The sequence below is a fragment of the Lissotriton vulgaris genome, chromosome 7 (assembly GCF_964263255.1).
Source record: "Lissotriton vulgaris chromosome 7, aLisVul1.2, whole genome shotgun sequence".
Classification (NCBI taxonomy): Eukaryota; Metazoa; Chordata; class Amphibia; order Caudata; family Salamandridae; genus Lissotriton; species Lissotriton vulgaris.
The window spans coordinates 434015424-434042183 of record NC_141695.1 but is presented as its reverse complement, the minus strand read 5'-3'; positions in this window follow the sequence as shown (position 1 = coordinate 434042183).

Here is a 26760-nt window from a genome sequence, read left to right as displayed (position 1 = left end):
AGAAATTAAAACGATGCATGTCTGCTTATTTCTTTTAATATTTCTACCGACATAGCAGTATCTCACTCAGAGCCTGCCGGCAGCAGCAAACATGGCATGGATGTGCTCTGAACATTTATTTTTAATCAGGTCCTGACCGGCTGCGCCAACAGCACAGGGTGAAGTACAGTTTATGGAGCAGTCAAGCAGGAAATCCATGACGCGGCAGCACGTTTCTCTTTTCCAGCCTTCTCAGCTAGTGTATCACGCTTACAGATTAGAAAAAGGTTGTGTGATAGAGCAACCAAAAATATGTGACTTAAAGTTAAGGACAGGAAGATTACAAGTACCAGGTGTTGCGTCTGCCTGCCTCAATGAAAGCGTGCATGACTAATTTAGAAGGAACACAGGCCGGGCATTTTCTTATACTGGCCTGTGAAAGAAAGGTTGGTGTTCCTTCTAAATGAGTCATGCACGCTTTCATTCAAGCTGCTGAAGCTGCAGCCATTGTCATTAGTCGGGTCAGGTCACAATACTATTACTTTCTTAGTCAGTGCTCGCCTGTACCTCAATCCAATGAGCCCAATATGCTCTCGCGCCGGGCTCCAAGTCGTGACTGCCGAGTGCAGAAAACACTGGAAAATTCTGGATTGACCCCTCCCCCAGTCCCCAGCACACCAATCACTTCTAAACAACAACTGTTACTGGGTCTCACAAGAAAGAGGCAGAGGCCACGGCCACACTCCACTACTTTCCCCGAGCTGAACTGACCTGCCCACAGCTATTGGAATTAATGGGGAGCTTCTGACTCCACCCTGCGCTTTACGAAATTCGCCCAAATTCAACCCTGCATTTTTTGTTGTTACTGCTCTGCTTTCTGGCTCCAGGTCAAAGAAATCTTCGGCCAGCCATAAGCATGCGCAGCAGGACCAAGAACCATCATCCCCCCACACCCTTAAAAAAATATGTGCGTTTGCCCATGGTTGTTCACTGAGCAGCCAGCACAATTTACTGCTAGCTGCTCCGTGTTTAACCCATTGGGCGCGGCCGCGATTCTGCGCCTGTGCGGCGTTTTCCATAGTGGGCGGGTTCATGACGGCTCCAGCCGTCATCAGCATACGCCCACCGTGATGCATGACGACTGGGGCCGTCATCAGCATTGAAGGGGTTGAGCTCACATTTTTTAATTCCTTCAAGGGTGGCCTGGCAGCGCCCATCTCGCCCATAAACACCAGCCGCTCCTGCCGACCTCATATTACTATAAGGTTGCACCTACACCTGCACAGAAAAATATGCTAACACCAAACAGATTTATTCTGCATCCTTTATTTCCCAACTGTGTGAACAGGGTTTCGACTTATTGAAGGACACTATAGACATACAATCAGTCTGGGGTTCAAACGAATGGCAAGTTCAGGGAACAGAAGCACTATTTAGAGTCTGCCTTATTCCACAGCAGTTTATATTTCTGCATAACATTGTGCAACAGACTTCCTGTATTGGGCTAGCTAAGAACAAGGATTTGAACACACTTCAGATTCCAGCACCATCACACTTTGAGGGGTGGCAAAATGTTATAACAAATGTTGGGGATACAATAGATGACATCATACAGTACAATTCATATGACCCTAATTGGAAGGGATGGTTAGTTTGGCCCAAAGACACAAACGGATGTCAAACAAGATTCAGGGGTACCCCTGAAGGGTTTAGTATCCATAGACCAGACCAATGCTATATACAAAGAGAACATCCGGGGGTGGTGACATCATACAGTGTTGGGAATTTATGCCTCAATCGGCTAAAAACCTCGACACTGTCTCATGTGAAACAGCACTTATCCTTACTATCAGATGAGGTGGATTTAAGGGATTTTTTGTTAGGACCCCGAAGGCCACGTCAGAAATGTTTCTTATATGCTGTCTATAATGAAATCTGGAACATTTCTCAACAAGAAGCTGCGGAGAGTCTTTGTGTAATAGAAAGAATTAACCTAGAAAAGGTGTTAGCCGTAGTTGAGAATGGTATGACTAGGTTGACATCCAGAATTTATTCATTGGGCAACATTGTATCTTCTGTTATGGATGTACTAGAATAGTACTTGTCCATATTACCACACAGACAATGTCAACAACGTTCTATTAAGTTGTTAAGCTGGACACTGAAATCATTGTGCGCTGGTTATGTGCCTTGGCGACTTATCAATAGCACGTTTTTGTTCTCTGCATACAATCTATTGAAAAAACAGATAAAAATGGCACAAAGGGGAGCAAAATATACAATTCTGTGTATTGAAAAACTGGACCAATTACCTTTTATTGTGGCAGAGTCACCATCCACAGACTGGTTTATACATGGCCATATAACACTACCGGTCACAACTTTCCAGGTTCAGTAACAACAGGCAGGCGGGTATGAAGCGATGGGTAGGGAATTCATCAAGGAATCTTGGGAATTACCATGCAGATTTTGATGCAGGAGTGGGGACTTGGAAATGTTTCTAAGCGGTACAAACTGCGAGAACTCTTTAAGTGGATCTCTCATATGCCAGGATATCATGCTTCACAGAGCCTGTAACGGTTCAGCTGCAAACTTATCCTTTCACTTGAAAGGTTCTCCAGCTGCGTGATCAACCTGGTAGTGAGGCTGCTCTCAAATGGAAGTTACTTGATGCTGACCGATCAAGGTTGTTGTGGGATGCTTCCAGGCATCGCATATCTTGTCACTGTAAGCTCCAGGATTACTTGCTGCATGCAAGTATTATTTCCACCGACCCATACAGTCAGGGAGGCGCTGTTAAGGCCTTCGTTGAATGTTTCCTTTATACAGTTTGATACTCTGAGCCGAATTAAAGCCATGCTTTTACAGAAAACCATGCCTTTAACCTCTGCCCAACAGACTTTAGATCTCCAGGTCGCAAGGTCCTCAGCTGAGGTACAGGCACTAGTACGAACAAACTGCCCTTTCCATTTCACAGAAATTGTACAATGTATCTTTAACATGTCTGATACATTGGGTATAGTGCATAGGTTCTGGACTATTAAGCACCTTTCAGACAATCTTCTGAGTTATTTGCAACTTCATACACTCCTTATTCAGGCATTTTTGGTGGACTTCCGCTGATCCTGAACCTAATAGCAGGTATCCTGATTGTTATTTTTTCTGCTTCGCAACGGACGTCCCAGTCACCAAGGAGATGGAAAAAACGCTCTTGGAGTGCCGATACCGTGATCGCATGGTACTCCATCTGGGCACAACTCGCCTTTGCGAAATGAGCGAGTCTTGGTTCCTGTCATTACAACCAGTATGGATTCACTGTGGCCTACATGTCTTCCGATGCCTGTTCTGTGGCGAAGAATGCGTGTTGGATCTCTGTCAAACAGTTCCGTTGGATGCGCCACCGGACGTTGATGGTTTACTGGTTCCGATAACGGCTCGTGTTCTGTTGTGTCCTCACCATGTTCCCATGTTTATGTCTGCATTCTTAGAGCCACTACAGGGTGCTTCAACTCCTGTTGGGATGGATACCTGCTCCTCAACAATTACTCAGGCCTTGGATGTCATACCGGCTTCCCCAGCATTGTCTGTGGGCACTGCAGAAGGTCATCTGTGCTCGACTGACTTCATCTGTGAAGTGTTGCAGGGATCGTCGTCTGCAATGGCAAGCAATAGTGATGTGGCGTCTCCCAGCTAGGACATATAAACATTTGGCTCATCGTGTGCTGGGAACTATTCAGCCTTTTTAAAAAAACAACCAGATTTGGAATTTTTTAACAATAAACTCCCACTCTGAACTGCATGGCTTTCAGTTGCTTATGGTTGTTCAACCATATATATGAACAAAACTGTAGATGTATGTTACTTTTCTACTCCTGTGGTATTATTTATACAGGCTATCAAGTCGTACTAGGGTATTCTCTGTTATCCACAGGTTGTAGGCGTAATACCAGTTTATTAACGGTTTCTACTCAAAGCATTCCAAGGAATGGTGTCATTCAAACCTTGATTATCAGTTCCCAGTTTGTAGACCCATATTTGCTCTTTTTCTAAAAACCTCTTGGAGATGTTAGGTCCTTCTTTCACTTTCTTGATTATGGTCAATTCAAGATCACTGTCCGTGGTATTTTTTTCCACATAGTGAGCTGTCAGTTTAATTGCTGTAATTGCTCGCCTGATCGTACTTCTGTGTTCTCCAATTCGTAGTTTCACTTTTCAGGTCGTCATCCTGATGTATTTGGATCCACATGGGCATGTGATCATGTAGACCACATTTGATGTGTTGCAATTTGTGCGGTCTCTTTATTCCCAGTCACACTTTAGGCCTAGATTGATGCTTGTAGTATGATTTGACAGAGGGTATGCAACACAACTCCCACATGGGAATTGGCCCTTAATTAGAGGCTGTTTCCATAGTGTGAGTTGTGTGACACATTTGGGTTCCCAGCTATCTGTATGGACCAGAGTGTTCCTTATGCTCTTGTTCCGTTTAAACAAAAAGATTGTTTTTTCAAAAGTTAATTTGTTAGAGGGCAGGATATGCCAGTTCTTATTTATGATCTTCTTGATGCTATTAGAAGATGAATTGTGAGTAGTCACATCATATGAGTGCCTTGGTTTCTTCTTTTGTGTTAGATTATAACAGGGCCTCACGTGGTGTGTTCCGTGATCTTTTGCGAGCAAGCTCAATCACTTTCCTGGTGTAGCCCTTATTCTCCAATTTTTTTGTAAGATTTTTACCTTCCTTGTTGTAACTTTCCATTTTGGAGCAAAATAGCCTTCCAGCATGGTATAACAACCCATCTTGCAATTTAAACAATGGATTGGTCAACCATGGAGTCAAATCCAGGTTTCCCACCTCTTCCTTCACAGATGCCAAAAAGACACACCCCACTATCTTATCCGCTGAGATCAGAGGCCTCACATCCAAAACAGACACCTCATCAAAGGGACCCTCATGAATTCGAGACTGCGAATCTGATTTAACTAGTTGTGCAGCAGTTCTATATGTGATGGTAAATTCGTATTCATTAAAAAATAACACCCATCTCATCTGTCTCAGGGTTAAAGCCCTTGCAGAGCGAAATAACTTCAGATTTTTAAGACCTTTCTAGATCGTAAAAGGATGTCTAGCACCCCATAAATGGTGACACCACTCCTTAAACGACAACTTCATAGCCAGCAACTCCCTCACGGGCACAGTATACTTTTGCCAGGCTGGCAACAACTTTTTAGAATAGAATGCAACACGGTGCATAAGACTTGTATCAAAATCCCTTTGGGACAATACCCCTCCCACAGCATGTTGGGATGCATCAGCCTCACATAAAAAGGCAGTGCCACTTCCGGATGCATGAGAACAGGAGCTGTGGTAAACTTGGCTATCAACTGCTCTAATGCAGATTGGGATGCAGAAGACCAAAGGAAAGGCACTCCTTTCCTCAATAGGGCTGTCATGGGTGTTATATTATCCGAAAAATGGGAGATAAAACGCCTATAGAAATTAGCAAACCCTAAGAGAACCTGGACGTCCTTGACACAAGTAGGAGAAGGCCAAGTAACAATAGCTTCAACTTTTCGAGGGTCCATCCTAATGCCATCACAGGAAATAAGAACAACTAAAAACTCCACACAGGATGCACTGAACTTACACTTTCCAATTTCACAAATAAATGATGTTCTCGTACTTTCTGTAACACCCCTAATACATGGTGCTCATGCTCCTCAGTTGTCTTGGAGAAAATCAAAATATCGTCAATATAGACAAAAACTAGGGCTTTCTTACTCAAGGCCATGAGACAAGATGCTTACTTTGATATTTGGAGGTTAAGGTCTGGTCAACAATCAGGATTCTCGTTTCGCAACTATAAATACCGGCCTCAGTCCAGGATTGATTTTATTTTGGTTAGTCACGCATTGAAAGACACAGTCAAGAACATCTCATATTTTCCCTCTCATGTATCTGATCACTCTGCAGTCTGGCTGGAAGTGAAGGGCATAGTTCCTGGTTTTTCTAGGTAATGGTCCTTTGATCGCTCACTACTTTTGGAGGAAGAGGTGATCTCATCCTTGACGGTGGAGACAGAATGGTTCATGAAAATGAACATAACTTCTGCCTCAATAGGGTGCGTATGGGACGCTTATATGGCTTTTCTAGGGGCCAAATTACTAGCAGGGCTAGCTATAGGAAAAAAATATATAAAGAGGAGGTCTCTACTATTGAGGCCAGAATTGAAAAGTTGCAATCGGAATTAGATTAATCCAGTTTTACCTCCCTTGAAACATCTCAAGAGTTACAAAACCAATTGATGAATTTGAAAGGACAGCTGGAAACAGTGTTAAATACACGGGTACTTCATAGGTGGAAAGCGAGTAAAATTACTCATTTTGAGTATGGCGAAGGAGCAGGGAGGCTCCTCGCCTGGAATGTAAAGACAGATCAAGTTAGAAACAACATTGGGTCAATTACACAAGGCAACTTAACGTTTACACCAGATGAAGATATCCGGAGGGTCTTTCAGTCGTTTTTTCAAGATATTTACAAAGAGGATAAATGCATTGATCATTCTTGTATTGAGGCTTGGTTGAAGGAGGTCACATTGCCTTCCTTAACCACAGAACAACAACGTTATCTTGATCAATTAATCACACAGGAAGAGGTTTAATGCAGATATTGTGAGCTGTAAAAAGGGGAAGGCGGCAGGTCCCGACGGCCTCCCCTCGGAAATCTACAGGGTCTTGGTTAAGGAAATTGTTCCTATTTTGACTGCTCTTTTTAATCAGCCCCTCCAGCTTCGTGGGACAATGCATCTATAACTCTGATTTTAAAACCTGGTAAAGCTGCGTCTAGTTGTGGGTCCTACAGGCCAATATCTATTCTCAATGCTGATTATAAAATCTTCACCTCTGCTATGGCCAAAAGACTAGGGCTGGTAGCTGGCGACATCTTGCATCAGGATCAGAGGGGCTTTGTCAGGGGTGGACAGCTTTCCGACTTGACGTACGACTTGACTGGTGCTATTGACATTGCATCTTCTCAATCTCTCCCTCTGGCAGTCCTGACTCTCAATGCCACCAAGGCCTTCGACAGGGTTAACTGGTTGTACCTGTCGGGGGTCTTGGGTAAGTTTAATATTGGGGAAAAATTTCACCGAGCTGTTGAGTTGATTTATCAGAATCCTTCTGCATGTCTTTTGGTGAACGGAACTCTTTCAGACCCCTTTAAGATCACCAGGGGTACTCGTCAGGGCTGCCCTCTCTCCCCTCTTCTATTTGACCTATATATCGAGCCTTTTGTCCAACGTTTGAGGAAAAATAAATTGATACTTGTATACTTGAATGACTTTAACATCAAGCCCTTTAGGTATGGGGAGTGGGAGAGGAAGGTAGCCCTGTACGCAGATGATCATCTGATTTTCTCTTCCGATCTGCATACAGCTCTTCCTTTGGTTGTCAAATTTGCCCAGGGCTTCGGAGCAGTCTCCGGGTACGAAATTCATGCCTCCAAAGCAGAAATCATGGCCTGTAACAGGCTTGAGATCCAGCCAGGGCTGCAGCTTAGCTCTAAAATGAGGTATCTTGGAATAAGCATTCTTCAGGACGTTTCCAGGATTGTTGAAACCAATCTCTCAGATATGGCGAAGGAGTGTTGGAAACTAATGCGGGCATGGGCTTTATTACCGCTGTCTATTTTGGGAAGAGTAAATCTAGTAAAAATGTCCATCTTACCAAAAATTACGTTTCTTTTTAATACCATTCCACTCTACTTTGAGAATGCCTCTTTAGTTAAGTTGCAGAGTGATATTAATTCATTTATTTGGGCATATCATACGTCTAGGATCTGCCGGAAAAAACTAAGGTGGTGGAAAGAAAAGGGAGGCCTAGCCGCTCCGGATCTTTAGTTGTATGCATGGGCCTTTCGACTCTCCCATTCTCGCAGGCTACTGAAAACGCCTACTAATATTGGGGCTGGTGGCATGTTTCTGGCCATGCTTGGAGGGGCTAGTTTACCGGATGAGGGTTTTTTGTTTAAATTCAGTGATCCCAAATTAAAAAAAAAAATTAAGCTAAAGGTCTTACATGGTCTAGCTAAAACATGGGCTAAGTTGAATAGCTCAGTAGCGCTAGGATATTTTTCCAGCATGGACCCTTTGTGGGATACACCGGGTGGCCCGGGATGGCTTAAAGATAGATTGGTCTTACCTCTGAGAGAAGCTGGGGTTGAGGTCTGGGGAGATTTGTTTGTGGAAGGGACCCTTATTTCATGGGAGTCTCTTAGAGTTAGGGTTGGCATAGGCCTTTCTAAGTTTAAATGCTTGCAGATGGCTAGCTGGGCCCAGTCGCAGATGTCCGCCCAGAGCAAATACCAAATTGGAGGGGGCAACCATCTAGAATATCAGCTTGTTAACAAAGTTCCATGAAGGTAGGATGTCTCTTTCTGGTATCATGCTATACTGCAAGAGGTAGATGGTGAATTTCAACTGGTCAACAACCTCTGGGGCAGCTTCCTTTGGGATCATGGTAGCTGTAACGTCCTGATCGTCTCAGGATCGTTAACAGACACGTAATGAGGACGCAACCACTTGTGTACGTTTTAGTTATTTTAATGAAGGCAAAAATAATACAATGAGGAAACAAATGTTATAGTCACTGGAATCCTCCAGTCTATCCACTGTACCAACCCACAGCACGGATGGTCCTAACCGTCCTCTGCAAATACGCCGGTCCCGGCGTATGCCAACAGAGGGCAGATAAGCAATGGCCGACAATGCCAGTCGGTATGCTGTGAGGGGTACGCAGAGTGATGGGGAGAACAGAGGAGACAGGGAGACACCCAGCCGGGGTCTCTACCTGAAGGGAGCAGCCGCTCGACCTCTTCCTCGTACTGCACCGGGACGGGGAGACACCTCCGGGTGCTGCGTCACCGATGCCCAAATCAGAATATTGTACAGGAATCGAGAGCAGCCGCTCGATCGATCCTGTGGACTTCCTAGCCTGTACGCGGAAAACACCTCCTGGTGTGCGTTACAGCTGGTAGTCCCTGTATCTCTGGCCGGGCTGGGAGCTACGGCTCCTACCAGCACACAGACCAAGACGCCTAGACTCAGCCGAGTCAAGGTAAAGCTCAATGGTTGTCCGGTAGAGCTTCAGGGTCAGAAACAGGTTAAGCTTGGCAAGACACGGCCCAGGGAGTAACGACTCGACCTACCTCCGTTCTTGCCAGACGGGATTACCTCTTCGGAACGCTGCTCTTCACGAAGCAGGTACGTTGGTGGAAACACAATATCCGACAGTGTTCTCCCTCGGGGTTCCTCCTTTTATAGGGCGTGTTTCCAGGAGTTATGTAACGGGTCTTTTGTTTACGTAACATCTTACACGCTAAGCATCCTGGGATTCGTAGTCTGATTTTCCAGGTGCCGGATTACTCCTTCCCGACGGGAAATCTCTGACAGTACATCCTCCCTCTCTCAGCGGCTCCCCACGGGGCCAGCGCTGGAAGGGAACCTACGATGAAACAAGGAGACCAAGCGCGGGGCATGGACTCCTTCAGCCGGCTCCCATGATTGTTCCTCCGGGCCATAGCCTTTCCAAGCCACCAGGTACCACAGCTTGCCCCTACGCCATTTGGACGCTAGTATGCCCGATACTTCATACTCCACCTCCGATTCCACACATATCGGCCTAGGTGTCTCAGACTGCCTGGAGGTTGCTGGTTTAAGTAAAGATACGTGAAAGACAGGGTGTATCCGTAATGACTGGGGCAAACACACCTTCACATTCACTGGACCGATACATTTGGAAGTCCGATAGGGGCCCATGAACTTGGGATGGAATACACTGTTCTTTCGAAATCGCATGTTCCTTGTGGATATCCAGACGAAGTCTCCAGTACGATACAGTGGCCCAGGCCTTCTTTTCCTGTCGGCCGCGGCCTTGTACCTTTTCTTTGCCTCAGTCAGGACAGCTTTTGAGCGCATCAATGCGTCCTTAATGCGTGCTACCCTGTCCGCCGTGGCGGGAATCCTGTTTTCCTTGAGTGGATGGAGAAATGGCAGGAACCTGGGATGCTGGCCATAGTTGCTATAGAACGGCGATGACTGGGTGGAGCTGTGAGTGGCATTGTTGTATGCTATCTCCGCTACCCATAGCAAATCGACCCATTCCTCATTCCCCTGGTCCACAAAACATCGCAGATACTGTTTGAGCGTTTGATTCAGACGCTCGGTTTGTCCATCGGTTTGAGGGTGGTAGCTGGTGGACAGGGCGTTTTGACGTGCAGCGCTGTGCACCATGTTTTCCAGAACTGCGCCGTGAATTGCGACCCCCGGTCTGACACTATCACCTCTGGCAGTCCATGTAGTCGTACCACATTTTTCAAGAGGAGTGACGCCAATTCCCCGGCTGTCGGGACTCTTTTGCAGGAGATGAAGTGTCCCATCTTCGTCAGATAGTCCACAACTACCAAGATTGCTGTCATCCCTTGGTCTACCGGTAGCCCCACCACGAAGTCCAGTGATATGTTATTCCATGGCCTGTCCGGGGTCGGAAGTGGACGGAGGAGCCCCTTGGGTCGGCCATGGTCGGTCTTCATGGTAGCACATGTAGGACACGCCTGTCCCCACCTCTTGACATCCACTCTCATGGTGGGCCACCAGAAATGCCGTCCCATGCTAGCCATCGTTTTTTCGAAGCACAAATGTCCTGCACATGGAGAGTCATGACACCAGACGAATGCTTGTTTCCTTAATCTAGGCGTAGGTATCAGCAGGCACCTGCCTTTCAGGGGTATCCCATCCTTCACCTGCCATTCTTTGTGACTGAGGAGCCACCTTTGCCATGCGAACGACCGTATCCCTCTCTGGATTCCCCTCAGGAACGTATCCGGCTGGATAACTCCCAATACCATCTGAGGGGGAATGATGGAATGTTTGGAAGTAGGCATTGGCTCTTTGGCAGCAGATTGGCGCGACAGGGCATCTGCCTTCCGGTTTTCAGTTCCAGGCCGATACGTGATGTGGAAGTTGAACCATGCAAAGAATATCATCCACCTCAACTGCCTGGGAGAAAGGTGTCTTGCTGCCGTCATGAACTGCAGGTTCTGATGGTCTGTATATACCGTAACCACATGCCTTGCACCCATCAACCAATCTCTCCATTCGGTGAAGGCGTCCTTAATAGCGAGAAGCTCTTTCTCCGCTATGTGGTAGTTGCGCTCGGCGTCGTTGAGCTTGCGTGACATGTACGCCACTGGATGAAGCACCCCTGTGTCCTGATTCCGTTGGGACAGGATGGCCCCCAGCGCCACATCCGACGCGTCTGCCTCCACCACGTAGGGGAGATCCGGATCAGGGTGAGCCAACACCGGTGCCCTACCAAAGGCGTTCTTCAGGGCCTCAAAGGCTGCGTTCGCTTCAGGGGACCAGACAAACTCCTTGGACTTCCTCAGTAACTGCGTGATCGGGGCCACCAACCCAGAAAAGCCATCAATAAATCGCCTGTAGAAGTTGGCGAAGCCAATGAAACTTTGGACGTCTTTTACTCCTCGAGGCACCGGCCACTCTTTCACCGCCTTGATTTTGCGTTCTGCCATCTCCTGTCCGTCCGGACTCAGCATTACCCCGAGGAATTCCACAGACGTGACGTGGAAATCACACTTACTGAGTTTGCAAAACAGCATATTCTCCCTCAGCTTTTGGAGTACTGTAGAGACGTGGTGAATGTGCTCCTCCTCATTGGATGAATAGATGAGGATGTCGTCGATATAGACGACCACGTATATATCCAGCACGTCTCTAAATACCTCATTCAGAAAGTACTGAAAGGCCGCAGGGGCGTTGCACAGGCCGAACGGCATGACGAGGTACTCGAAAAGGCCGAACCTGGTCTTAAAGGCGGTCTTCCACTCGTCCCCGTCTCTCATGCGCACGAGATGGTATGCCCCCTTTAGATTCAACTTAGTGTAGATGCGAGCTTTCTTGACCTGTTCCAAAAGAACACTGATGAGTGGCAAAGGGTACCGGTTCTTGATGGTGATTGCGTTTAACGCCCTAAAGTCCACGCAGGCTCTCAGCTCTCCGTTGGTCTTTGGGATGAAGAAGAGTGGCGAGGCGGCCGGGGACTTGGATGGACGGATGAATCCTAGCTTGAGAAGTTTATCTAGGTACCCCCCGAGATGCACGTTTTCTGGTTCCGTCAGGGCATACAGCCTGCCACTGGGAATGCTCGCTCCGGGCACCAGGTCGATCTGGCAGTCAAACAGTCTATGCGGCGGGAGTACTTCGGCCTTGACTTCATCGAAGACGTCCTCGAAGCTGTGATAGTGCAGAGGAAGTGCCACATCTTTCTCAGCCGCTGTAGCCACCGTCTGTCTCCCGTTCTCTTCTACGTTAGGGGATTCGGGTCGCATTCCACAATGCAGGATGCAATATGGTGACGTCATTTCTATACGATGCGTTGGCCAATCCACAGAGGGGTTGTGCTTCTGTAGCCACGGCAATCCCAATATAACAACATATTGGGGGGCTCTGATGATATTAAAGTCAATTCGTTCCAAATGGTTCCTTCCATATCTCACCGGAACGACCCCCGTGTGTTGCCCGATGGGCCCCGCCACCAATCGCCTTCCGTCTACAGCATAGACGTCTTCGGGTACGTCTTTGGGAAGAAGCACTAGCCCTAGCCGGCATGCCTCGTTGTAGTCCATAAACATGCCTGTGGCCCCTGAATCCACCATGGCTACAACGGGTATCCACTGGTCGTGCACTCCCACGTGCACCGTGAGAAATAGATGTCGCTGTCCTTTCGTGACAGAGTTGGATAGTGAAGGGATGGATGCGTGACTCCGAGATTTATTTATTTATTTATTTTATTTATTTATGAATTTTGTAGAGCGCACGGCTACCCCCATCGGGGGTGTCCCGGCGCTGAGGCTGTCAGCAGGAGGAGGAGGATCTATCTAAATAGATGAAAATAGCCACGTTTTCAAACGGCTACGGAATAGTGCTTCGGATGGGGCAAATCTGAGGTCTAAAGGTAAGCTGGTCCAATGTTTGGCAGCAAGGACAGCAAAGGCTCTGCCACCCATTCTTGTGCGGCGGAAGCGTGGCACAAGCATGAGACGTAGGTTGTTGGAGCGTAAGTCTCTGACTGAGTGAGAGAGTATCAATCTCTTTCTTAAATATTCTGGTCCGATTCCGTTCAGAGCTCGGAAAGCAAGAATGAGCGTTTTAAACTTAATGCGGCTGGCTATAGGAAGCCAGTGAAGCTCTTTGCGAAACGCTGAGATCGGGTGTCGGAAAGGGATATTGCCAATCAGTCTTGCTGCCGCATTTTGAACTACTTGAAGGCGTTCAATTTGATACAAAGGGGTAGACTGTTGGCATAATCCAAATGGGAGGTTATTAAGGCCTGAGTAACTGTTCTGCGCGCGTCCATCGGCAAAAATGGGAAGATCTTTCTCATCATCTTTAATTTTCCAAAACAAGCCGCAGTAACCTTGTTAATTTGAGGGCTACAGGAGAGCGTATCGTCGAACAAGAACCCCAAATTGCGGGCGGTGTGCACCGGGATTGGGGGGGGGGTTGAGTACCGTTGGCCACCATAGTGAGGGGGGTATGGTCATTTTTTGATTAAAAAACAGGACCTCCGTCTTTTCGGTGTTAAGACGAAGATGGTTCGAGGCCATCCAAGCGCAGATTTCGCCCAGACAGTGGCGAAAGCTAGAGAGCCTGGAGTCAGAGTGATCTCTAAAGGAGAATATCAGCTGTGTATCATCAGCATAAGAGATCACTCTGACCCCGCATGCCTCCACTACCTTGGCCAGCGGGGCCAGGTAGACATTGAAGAACAAAGGGCTCAGGGCTGAGCCTTGCGGAACTCCACAGACAAGAGGTTTGCACCCCGATTTAAACGGTCTGAGAAGAACCCTCTGTGATCGTCCTTGGAGAAAAGAACTGATCCACGACAGGGCAGTGCCGCCCAGTCCAATCTGCTCCAGTCGATCTAAGAGTATTTTGTGGGACACCGTATCGAAAGCGGCGGATAGGTCGAGGAGAACCAACATGGCCTCCTCGCCCTTATCCACACATTCTCGAACAGTTTCCGATACTTCTAGCAGTGCGGTTTCCGTGCTAAAACCCGTGCGGATACCGGACTGGGAGTCATGGAGTAGGGAATTGGTCTCTAGATATTCTGCAAGTTGTAATTGGACGGCCTTTTCCAAGACCTTCGCTGGTTTCGGAAGGAGAGAGATGGGCCGATAATTACAGAATTGCGTGGAGTCCGCATCTGTTTTCTTCAGAATAGGCACAAGCAAAGCTTCTTTCCAGGCAGAGGGGAATTGGCCTAGATGTAAAGAGGCATTCCATCTAGAGGTAAGTGGCTCTAACAGTAGGGTAGCCAGATCACTCATGATCTTAGGGGGGACCGGGTCCAAAGGAGAGCCTGATTTGCACTGTATAAGTAGTTTAAGTGAGAGATCTGGGGTGAGGTCCTTAAATGCCACTAGGGCAGGAACAATGTCATGGCTGATTGAAACCGGGGAAAGGGAGTGATCAGATGCCACAACTGGAGGAAAGGAGGATGTGATTTTCTCAATCTTTTCCTGAAAGAAATCTGATAGTCCATTGCAAAGAGACTGGTTGGCTGGATTGTTAGGTGTCATTGCAGGAGGTTTGATAAAGCCTTTAACAATTTTAAACAATGTCTTTGCCGAGTTGTCTGCGTCTTTAATTTGCGAGGCAAAAAACTCTCTCATGGCAAATTTTTTTAGTTTGGTAAATTTCTTTAAGGCCGTTCTGTAAATAATTTTTGCCTCTGTATCATAAGTTAATCTCCAGCTGCGTTCTAATTTTTTGCAGCTGCTTTTTTCTTCACGCAGGGCAACTGAAAACCAAGGAGCAGAGGGGCGGGATCTCGCAGATGAAACAGGTAGAGATGGAGCAATACCGTCAATCGCAGATAGTAAGGTCGCATTGAACTTGGTAACGCCGGCATCGATGTTTTCTATGTGAGGCTCCAGAGGGCAACTAAAAACCGGCTCTAGGGCAGTGCGTGTGATTTTGTGCCATTTTCTCCTGTAGTCTGTTCCCAGTTCCACCGGAATGGGTGCCTGAGGAAGTGGGATATCGACCGAGAGAAGGTAATGGTCGGTCCAAGTGAGGGGAAGGGTGGGGTGGGTGATGGTACCTGGGAGATTGGAAAAAATTAGGTCCAATGTATGGCCAGCAACGTGCGTAGGGCCTTGAATTAGGAATCGAGTGGCTTGGGAACAGGTACGATCATCAGCATGTAGGTTAAAATCACCTAATACTATAAAGTGCGGGTGCTTGAGAAACAGGTCAGTTATAATGTGAACCAACTGCGTTAGAGAGGAGGGGGATGCTTTTGGTGGATTGTAGACTAAGATGCCGGTTAAATAAACCGACGCGGAATCAGCAATAGAAAAATACATGGCTTCGATCAGCCCAATGTTAGTGAGTTTTTTAATGGTGATATTAAGGTGAGATTTGAACAGGATGGCAAGTCCACCACCAGTTTTACCTTCTCGGTTAATACCCAAGAAGCGATAGTCCGGGGGGGTGGCTAGATAAATGTCTGGATTAGAAGTGTCTTTTGTCCCAGACTCCGTAAGGAATAGAATGTCCCAGCTGTCAGTGGTCAGAGTCGACCAAATTTCATTTGCGTGACGAGGGAGAGATCTGCAATTAATCAGCGCTACTTTTAAAATGCTTTCAGTCGGGGCGGGAGGTAGTGGCGGTATGCGTTCGCACCAAGGAGGGAGAGTTAAGTTGCACTGAAGACAGTGGAAGGAATGGCCGTCTAAGTTATTTGGGGGTCAGCGGGCAGATGTAGCACAGGAGCCCGATCCTATTTGTAGAAGCTGTTCTCTGGTCCAGCTTACGCGGTTCTCGATAGTTATCTGGGCAGGGGGACTGGCCCTCGGCCCGTGCCAGGTGCGGACGGGCGCAGACGGGCTTGCCTTAGGCGCGCCCGCTGCGCCTGCCCGCTGCGCGGACGTGACGAGTGATTGTTTTTATACATGACAGGAGGGTGGGAATCGTCCAGAAGCTGGACCGCTACCCTGCCTGCCTTCCCCAAGATGGCGGCGGTAATTCCGCGACTACCGGCGTCAGCGCCTCAATTCGGCTGCGCCGGTAGGATCAGGCTACGATTTCGACCCTGGAGGTGAAGTAGTTCTCACCTTCTAGGTCGCGTTTACAGGAATTCTAAAATTGCGCCCAATAAAATATATACAATTCTAAAACCAGTCCTGATGTAATATAAACACACTCCGTAATTAATCTACAGGTGAGGTAAAGAGAAGAGCGCCCCCGGCTTCCGCCTCAGGGGAAAGATGCTTACAGTTTTACAGGAAGGACGGGAGTCAGTCCTTAAGTAAGGCGGGAGGGCGGGAATCGTCCAGAAGCTGGACCGCTACCCTGCCTGCCTTCCCCAAGATGGCGGCGGTAATTCCGCGACTACCGGCGTCAGCGCCTCAATTCGGCTGCGCCGGTAGGATCAGGCTACGATTTCGACCCTGGAGGTGAAGTAGTTCTCACCTTCTAGGTCGCGTTTACAGGAATTCTAAAATTGCGCCCAATAAAATATATACAATTCTAAAACCAGTCCTGATGTAATATAAACACACTCCGTAATTAATCTACAGGTGAGGTAAAGAGAAGAGCGCCCCCGGCTTCCGCCTCGGGGGAAAGATGCTTACAGATGCCCCTTCATTGGTCTGGGAGTCCTCTAGTTTTCCGCCGGTACATCCACCACGGCTGTTACAGACCGGTTGGTTCTATAACGTGAGGTCTTCGGTTTGGCGGGGCATTCACGTACGTAGTGGCCTTTTTTGCCACAATATAGGCATAATCCTTGTTTACGGCGTGACTCTTTCTCCGTGGCTGTGAGACTGGCTCGTATCGCGCTAATGTCCATGGGCTCTCCCTTGGATGCGGGGGAGGGTTCGGGGCTTCCTACTGTCACATAGGATGGAAGGGCTCTTCCCTTTCTCCCATGATCCCCTTTTCTCTCATTCAGCCTATGTTCCAACCGTAAGACTAGGTTGATAAGTCCTTCGCATGTCTTGGGTTGGGGGTCAATATGAGCCACGGCGTCTTTGAGCTCATCGCACAGCCCTTGATGAAAGAGCGCCGTTTGTTTAGCAAGAGGCCACTTGGTTTCAGCAACCAGCCTACGGAATGCGTTGAGATACTGTACCAGGTCGTTGGATCCCTGTCTCAACTCGAGCATTTCACGGTCCGCCGTGTACGAGTCTGCCCTTCGGTCGAATACCTTCAGGAATTCTTCTCGGAAAGCACCCCAGTCACATAAGATGGGGTCGTCTCTGCTCACCAGAGGTACAGCCTACTGTGCCGCATTTCCAGCCAAATAGGAAATAAGGAAGGCCACCCGGGCCTGACTCATGGGGAACGCCTTGGGTTTGCACAACAGATGTAGCGCCACCTGTGTGAGGAATACCTGTACCGTGTTGGGGTCCCCACTGTATCTCTCAGGTGTTGCCAAGGGTATGGCAACCGGCATCTCCACGACTACCGCAGGGTTTTGGTTCGTGAGGGAGGCGCTAGGTGTGAGCGGGTCCAACTGTATAGCATCCAACCTGGCCTTTACATCGGCAGTCTCTTGCCTGGAGGCTGCCAATTCGATTTGCACGGCAGCTAAAGCTGCCAGGACGTCATCAAGTGTTGCCATGTCTGTTTACCGACCAGGAGACAGTTAATGTTTATAAGGTGGGATATTTTGTAACGTCCTGATCGTCTCAGGATCGTTAACAGACACGTAATGAGGACGCAACCACTTGTGTACGTTTTAGTTATTTTAATGAAGGCAAAAATAATACAATGAGGAAACAAATGTTATAGTCACTGGAATCCTCCAGTCTATCCACTGTACCAACCCACAGCACGGATGGTCCTAACCGTCCTCTGCAAATACGCCGGTCCCGGCGTATGCCAACAGAGGGCAGATAAGCAATGGCCGACAATGCCAGTCGGTATGCTGTGAGGGGTACGCAGAGTGATGGGGAGAACAGAGGAGACAGGGAGACACCCAGCCGGGGTCTCTACCTGAAGGGAGCAGCCGCTCGACCTCTTCCTCGTACTGCACCGGGACGCGGAGACACCTCCGGGTGCTGCGTCACCGATGCCCAAATCAGAATATTGTACAGGAATCGAGAGCAGCCGCTCGATCGATCCTGTGGACTTCCTAGCCTGTAACGCAGAAAACACCTCCTGGTGTGCGTTACAGCTGGTAGTCCCTGTATCTCTGGCCGGGCTGGGAGCTACGGCTCCTACCAGCACACAGACCAAGACTCCTAGACTCAGCCGAGTCAAGGTAAAGCTCAATGGTTGTCCGGTAGAGCTTCAGGGTCAGAAACAGGTTAAACTTGGCAAGACACGGCCCAGGGAGTAACGACTCGACCTACCTCCGTTCTTGCCGGACGGGATTACCTCTTCGGAACGCTGCTCTTCACGAAGCAGGTACGTTGGTGGAAACACAATATCCGACAGTGTTCTCCCTCTGGGTTCCTCCTTTTATAGGGCGTGTTTCCAGGAGTTATGTAACGGGTCTTTTGTTTACGTAACATCTTACACGCTAAGCATCCTGGGATTCGTAGCCCGATTTTCCAGGTGCCGGATTACTCCTTCCCGACGGGAAATCTCTGACAGTAGCGAACATCTGTGGATAAATTCATATACAACTCTGTGGGAGGTAGTTAAACCAGCATGGCTCCGAAGGAACCACCTCTTCACCATACACAGGGCCTACTACTCACCTCAGAGACTATCAAAATTCTCAAAGGGCCCCCCTGTGTGCTGCATGAGGTGTGGGGGGTCAATAGCTGCCTCCGATATTCAAATGTTCTTTAATTGCCCAGCTCTTTCCCCCTTTTGGGACTCCATTGGGAAAACACTGACAATATCTCTTAGTTGTCCCGTCATTATCAATCTAACGCTGGTTATTTTTGGCTTGGTGGAGGGGGTGACAGGCCCTGCTAAACAACTTCTTTTTTATGCCATCCTGTTGGCCGGAAGAGAAATATGTAAAAAATGGACGGAACCCTCTTTCCCCTCCTTTCTGGATTGGCAGGCATCTGTACTTAAGGTTTCCGGATTGGATTTTATGAGATCAGGCAATCAAAATAAGCAAGCCTTCTGGAATCTTTTGAAATGGGGGTAGCTACAGAGTCAGTGGATATACATTTTTTTTTCTCCCACTGTCCTATGATTACGCTGCCCTGCTACTCTGTAGACACTTCCGGAACCATCAAGTTGTGTCCTGATACGACTATGTTGGTCAGGCCCAGTAAGGCATCTCCCCTTAGGGCTCCATATAGGTCCCTGAGTATCCTTTAACACTGGTAGGCGAGGGGCCTCACCTCCAGATGCCTACATAACGAGTATGCTGAGGCAGTGTGCGGATGTATCTAGGGTAGATTGAAGCTAGTTGGGTAGAGAATAAGTAGAACAAAAAAAAGATACACCTGCAAGTGCCGCTCCTTTGGTTCCGACAACGCATAGACGCGACTGCATGGCAATGTGCAAAAAACACAGTTGATGGACAGAATGCAGAACAATGTCTTACATTCACCCCAGTACAAAGATCTGGGCCTAAATCCATCGTTTTTTTGCACTCCACACCACCCTAGGTCAGACAATGGCTATATGCAAATCAGCCTTGACCCTGTGCCTCATGGGAACAGTCATGCCCGAACTACCAAGCCATGTCTTTCCTAGACCGGAATCAAGCATCCAAGGCCCGGTTTCTGGCTATCAGCCTTCTTCAGCCTGGATAGCTTGACTCCAGTAATGTGGAGAGCCCGGGACTCACGTCTGAGCATCCCCAGCCCACTCGGGGTGAAAATTGCAAAAAACACAGTTGATGGACAGAATGCAGAACAATGTCTTACATTCACCCCAGTACAAAGATCTGGGCCTAAATCCATCGTTTGTTTGCACTCCACACCACCCTAGGTCAGACAATGGCTATATGCAAATCAGCCTTGACCCTGTGCCTCATGGGAACAGTCCAGCCCGAACTTCCAAGCCATGTCTTTCCTAGACCGGAATCAAGCATCCAAGGACCCGTTTCTGGCTATCAGCCTTCCTCAGCCTGGATAGATTGACTCCAGTAATGTGGAGAGCCTGGGACTCACATCTGAGCATCCCCAGCCCACTCGGGGTGAAAATTGCAAAAAACACAGTTGATGGACAGAATGCAGAACAATGTCTTACATTCACCCCAGTACAAAGATCTGGGCCTAAATCCATCGTTTTTTGGCACTCCACACCACTCTAGGTCAGACAATGGCTATATGCAAATCAGCCTTGACCCTGTGCCTCATGGGAACAGTCCAGCCCGAACTACCAAGCCATGTCTTTCCTAGACCGGAATCAAGCATCAAAGGACCGGTTTCTGGCTATCAGCCTTCTTCAGCCTGGATAGCTTGACTCCAGTAATGTGGAGAGCCTGGGACTAACGTCTGAGCACCCCCAGCCCACTCGGGGTGTAAATTGCAAAAAACACAGTTGATGGACAGAATGCAGAACAATGTCTTACATTCAACCCAGTACAAAGATCTGGGCCTAAATCCATTGTTTTTTGGCACTCCACACCACTCTAGGTCAGACAATGGCTATATGCAAATTAGACTTGACCCTGTGCCTCATGGGACAGGCCAGCCCGAACTACCAAGCCATGTCTTTCCTAGACCGGAATCAAGCATCAAAGGACCGGTTTCTGGCTATCAGCCTTCTTCAGCCTGGATAGCTTGACTCCAGTAATGTGGAGAGCCTGGGACTAACGTCTGAGCACCCCCAGCCCACTCGGGGTGAAAATTGCAAAAAACACAGTTGATGGACAGAATGCAGAACAATGTCTTACATTCACCCCAGTACAAAGATCTGGGCCTAAATCCATCGTTTTTTTGCACTCCACACCACCCTAGGTCAGACAATGGCTATATGCAAATCAGCCTTGACCCTGTGCCTCATGGGAACAGTCCAGCCCGAACTACCAAGCCATGTCTTTCCTAGACCGGAATCAAGCATCCAAGGACCGGTTTCTGGCTATCAGCCTTCTTCAGCCTGGATAGCTTGACTCCAGTAATGTGGAGAGCCTGGGACTCACGTCTGAGCATCCCCAGCCCACTCGCGGTGAAAATTGCAAAAAACACAGTTGATGGACAGAATGCAGAACAATGTCTTACATTCACCCCAGTACAAAGATCTGGGCCTAAATCCATCATTTCTTTGCACTCTACACCACCCTAGGTCAGACAATGGCTATATGCAAATCAGCCTTGACCCTGTGCCTCATGGGAACAGTCCAGACCGAACTACCAAGCCATGTCTTTCCTAGACCGGAATCAAGCATCAAAGGACCGGTTTCTGGCTATCAGCCTTCTTCAGCCTGGATAGCTTGACTCCAGTAATGTGGAGAGCCTGGGACTCACATTGGAGCATCCCCAGCCCACTCGGGGTGAAAATTGCAAAAAACACAGTTGATGGACAGAATGCAGAACAATGTCTTACATTCACCCCAGTACAAAGATCTGGGCCTAAATCCATCGTTTTTTTGCACTCCACACCACCCTAGGTCAGACAATGGCTATATGCAAATCAGCCTTGACCCTGTGCCTCATGGGAACAGTCCAGCCCGAACTACCAAGCCATGTCTTTCCTAGACCGGAATCAAGCATCCAAGGACCGGTTTCTGGCTATCAGCCTTCTTCAGCCTGGATAGCTTGACTCCAGTAATGTGGAGAGCCTGGGACTCACGTCTGAGCATCCCCAGCCCACTCGCGGTGAAAATTGCAAAAAACACAGTTGATGGACAGAATGCAGAACAATGTCTTACATTCACCCCAGTACAAAGATCTGGGCCTAAATCCATCATTTCTTTGCACTCTACACCACCCTAGGTCAGACAATGGCTATATGCAAATCAGCCTTGACCCTGTGCCTCATGGGAACAGTCCAGCCCGAACTACCAAGCCATGTCTTTCCTAGACCGGAATCAAGCATCAAAGGACCGGTTTCTGGCTATCAGCCTTCTTCAGCCTGGATAGCTTGACTCCAGTAATGTGGAGAGCCTGGGACTCACATTGGAGCATCCCCAGCCCACTCGGGGTGAAAATTGCAAAAAACACAGTTGATGGACAGAATGCAGAACAATGTCTTACATTCAACCCAGTACAAAGATCTGGGCCTAAATCCATCGCTTTTTGGCACTCCACACCACTCTAGGTCAGACAATGGCTATATGCAAATCAGGCTTGACCCTGTGCCTCATGGGACAGGCCAGCCCGAACTACCAAGCCATGTCTTTCCTAGACCGGAATCAAGCATCAAAGGACCGGTTTCTGGCTATCAGCCTTCTTCAGCCTGGATAGCTTGACTCCAGTAATGTGGAGAGCCCGGGACTCACGTCTGAGCATCCCCAGCCCACTCGGGGTGAAAATTGCAAAAAACACAGTTGATGGACAGAATGCAGAACAATGTCTTACATTCACCCCAGTACAAAGATCTGGGCCTAAATCCATCGTTTTTTTGCACTCCACACCACCCTAGGTCAGACAATGGCTATATGCAAATCAGCCTTGACTCTGTGCCTCATGGGAACAGTCCAGCCCGAACTACGAAGCCATGTCTTTCGTAGACCGGAATCAAGCATCCAAGGACCGGTTTCTGGCCATCAGCCTTCTTCATCCTGGATAGCTTGACTCCAGTAATGTGGAGAGCCTGGGACTCACATCTGAGCATCCCCAGACCACTGGATTCAAGCAAGCCGGGCTGAAGACGGCTGGAATGCCAGAAACCGGTCCTCGGAAGCTTGTTTCCGGTCCAGGGAAGGCATGGCTTGCAGTTTGGGCTGGACTGTTCCCATGACGCACAGGGTCAGACTGATTTGCATATGGCCATGTCTGAACTGGGGTGGTGTGGAGTGCAAAAAAATGATGGATTTAGGCCCAGATCTCTGTACTGGGGTGAATGTATGACATTGTTCTGCATTCTGTCCATCACCTGTGGTTTTTGCATTTGTCACCCCGAGTGGGATGGGTTAGCTCAGACATGAGTCCCATGCACTCCAGACCACTGGATTCAAGCAAGCCGGGCTGAAGACGGCTGGAATGCCAGAAACCGGTCCTCAGAAGCTTGTTTCCGGTCCAGGGAAGGCATGGCTTGGCAGTTCGGACTGGACTGTTCCCATGAGGCACAGGGTCAGACTGATTTGCATATGGCCATGTCTGAACTGGGGTGGTGTGGAGTGCAAAAAAACGATGGATTTAGGCCCAGATCTCTGTACTGGGGTGAATGTATGACATTGTTCTGCATTCTGTCCATCACCTGTGGTTTTTGCATGGCAATGTAGCACAAGGCATCAAATCGATGCAGCAATCAAAAGACCAGTGGGGAAGCACATCACTAAATTCCCCATAAGAAGAAGGGATATAACTATGATCTCCACAAGTGCCCACTGCACAGGTTAAAGGCACAACCCAATCTGTTGCTACCTGATAACAATGTTGTAAACAATTTTCAGAGTCTAACGTGACAGTCCGCCTCACCTAGTTGATGCTTGGGTTGTGTATCTGTAGCCAAGGCACTCAAAGTATGACCCCATAAGAAGGAGCACCTATAAGGTCAAAACGAATCGTTTCTGAATGCCCATTGTCACATAGTAACAAAAAAGGTTCTGTTTGCCAAATTATCGATCTAGAAGATACTTCTGTTCCATCAATTGTTTTTACTGGTTCAGGCTGTTCTTTATACACACATGGAATGGTCCATTTATAAGCTAACCGAATGTCCATAAAATTCCCAATAGCACTAGAATCAAGTAACACAGACATAGTAGACTTGCTGCTGTTAGTCAATACCAGTGGAACCAAAGGAGGCTTGGGTCTAGTTACTACCTGGCCTAGACCACTCTAACTTAATGAACAACAAAAATGGCCAGATTCATTATAACAATCGAGCACAACACCTAGCCAAATAATCCTAAGCGGGCAAAATTTTCATTTTATCATTTTTATTTATTTACATGTATTCTTTTCAAAACATTTCAATATATCCAAAAGCAAAACACTATTATCAAAAAATTACACCATCAATACAAACAAATTCAAAAGACATGATACAGACAATAAAATGAAAAACATTACTGTAGACACCATATACAAAAGTTGGGGGATGCCTCCAATTACTTCATTTAGTAGGACCCTGTGCTGGAACAGGAATTACATTGGGTGTTACAGGGAATGTAGTATAGGATCAAATTCCCCCCCTGCAACTAGAACCTTTCAAAAATAGTTTCCAGCATAGTTAACAAGCAGGCTTGTGTAAACGAGTTATTGGTCGCTTGTTTGTATGTATGATATTAGGACTAGTGCCCCATAAATGAAGTAATTGGAGGCATCCCCCCACCACTCCTTAAACCCCATCATCTACTGACATTGGTTTCACATTTTCCTGATCCATCTTCGCTCAGGCAATGTTCAAATTTGTGGGCTTTGTTCTCTGTTCTGACACCCCTCTGATATTAGCCCAAGACTGCAGGGCAAAGAGTATCCCAATCCGCTACCCACGCCACAGTTGATGCCACCCATACATATATATAAGGGTGACAGCTAACAAAGGCACCGGGAGAAGGTGGGGGAATACAGGTGGAAAAAAACAACACTCAGACGATGCTTCCCTCTCTCTCTCTGCACGACTAACGATGGAATGTAAGGAAGGAACAAGTGGTCTTGACAAGAGTGAAAAAGAAGTAATGTAATTTAACACAATAGCAAACATACATGATCAGGTGGTGCACATGGATGCAGGTTTAACGTTGTTCTTACCCCTTCCAGATAGTGGTGGAGCCTTGAGAAAGAGTGTATATGCAAGACAGAACTCTTCCTACTCGTAGTCAAATCAGGAAGTGGAGAAGGATTACTCCACAAGGAATTTGGCATTAAAAAACGTGCATTCTCCCTAAACCCCAAAATGACACCTACTCTAAACCAAAAATAAACAGAGGGAAAAGGACAAGTTGAGCCAAAAAAAATGTAGATAAAGGAAGAGGAAAGTCCGACAACTGCTGACTAGGACTTCTCTGTGAAAATGCCCGACTTTACCATAACGATGTGAACCGGTTACCTAAATCCAGGTAAAAATGAAGGGAAGACAAGAATGTAGCCGCATTGCTTCACCCGTACTTTCTCTAGCACTAACAACCCTGATAAGGGAAGAAAACAAAACCGAAAACAGGAAGGCAGAGGAGCGTATAAGAAATGTCCTAACAAGGGTCCCAAGGAGTCTTATCCAAATCCCTATGCACACATCCGCTGCAGGGCGAGAATCAATGGATTCCAAGGGACTGTCCAGGAAAAACAGCCAGCGAAGACCTTCCGGTGGCTAGAACCAGAAGAGAAACCAAGCACAGATGTCAAGCAGGCATGGTCTTAAATACTCGCCGCTGGCTAGCTAGATTCTCCTGCAAGTGCACCCGATCAGTTATGTGCCTAATAGAGGTAAAAGGTGTGAGTTTTTTAAAAGGGGCCCAACCTGCATTTCTTCCTAACACACAACAAGATGTACAACAGAAATGTTTTAAGTAAATCAAAAGGGAATTTTTGTGATGTAAGCATATTAGCACCCTATGTTACTCATTTAAATCTGTGCTTAGTGTTGATGCCAATGCCTCAGGTATTGGTGCAGTCCTCTCACTTTGCATGGGCACAAGGAAAGAACTGTGGCTTTTGCCTCGAGGACGCTAACCAACTCAAAATGAAACTATGTGGCTATCAAACGGGAGGCATAAGCAGCTACCTGCGGCATAAAGTATTTTAGGACTGACATGTGGGGGACAAAAGTTGTGCTGTGAACAGACCATAAACCCTTAGTAAAGATGTTACTCCTGTGTGATGCTGGTAAAGAATCAGATAGAAAAGCAAAGTTGGTGGCTAGATTATTATACATTGTTATATTCTTGGGAATATTTAGGGATGCAGGAATTGTTAAGCAGATTGTATATGTCACCTTTTAGTTGATTGGTTGTGCTTGGAAAGGTGAGTGAGGGTGCTGCGGCATCAGTAAAAGATTGTGTCTTGGAATGATGGTACTGTGATGAAAGAAGAGTCAGAAGAAAAAAATAAATTCTAGTGGGCATATTTACAAGAAAGTGGCGGAGCTCGAGTTAGCTCAAAATTGCTAACGCCGCGCTCAGCAACTTTTAGCTGAGGCTAAATTCAGCTGCTTAGCGTCAACGCAGGCATCCTTGCCATATAGTTGCACAAAAGTGACCCCGCACTCTTCAAATGTATGTACAAAGTCAATGCAATTTCAGCAGTGTATATTCATGAAATTCAATTGTTCTTATCGATCTTCTCCCAAGAATTCATAAGTCACGTTTTCTTCGTCAGAAAGGATACTTTTATTCACAAGTGATGATTAAAAAACAATAGCCATTGGATAAGAACAATTGAATTTCATGAATATACACTGCTGAAATTACATTGACTTTGTACATACATTTGAAGAGTGCGGGGTCACTTTTGTGCAAATTTGTTCGGTAAGCCAAGCCTTTTGGCTTTTCCAATATTGGGATTATGGGGATTGTGTCCCAGATCACCAGCACCTCTACCTTTTCCACTTATATGGACTTTCTTAACAGTGCGGGCGTAGTAGCCTCAATCCCCTTCTCTATAGTTTGATCCTTGCCATATAGTGCAAGGGTGCCTGTATTGAGGAAATGATTGTTTATGGGCAGGAAGGT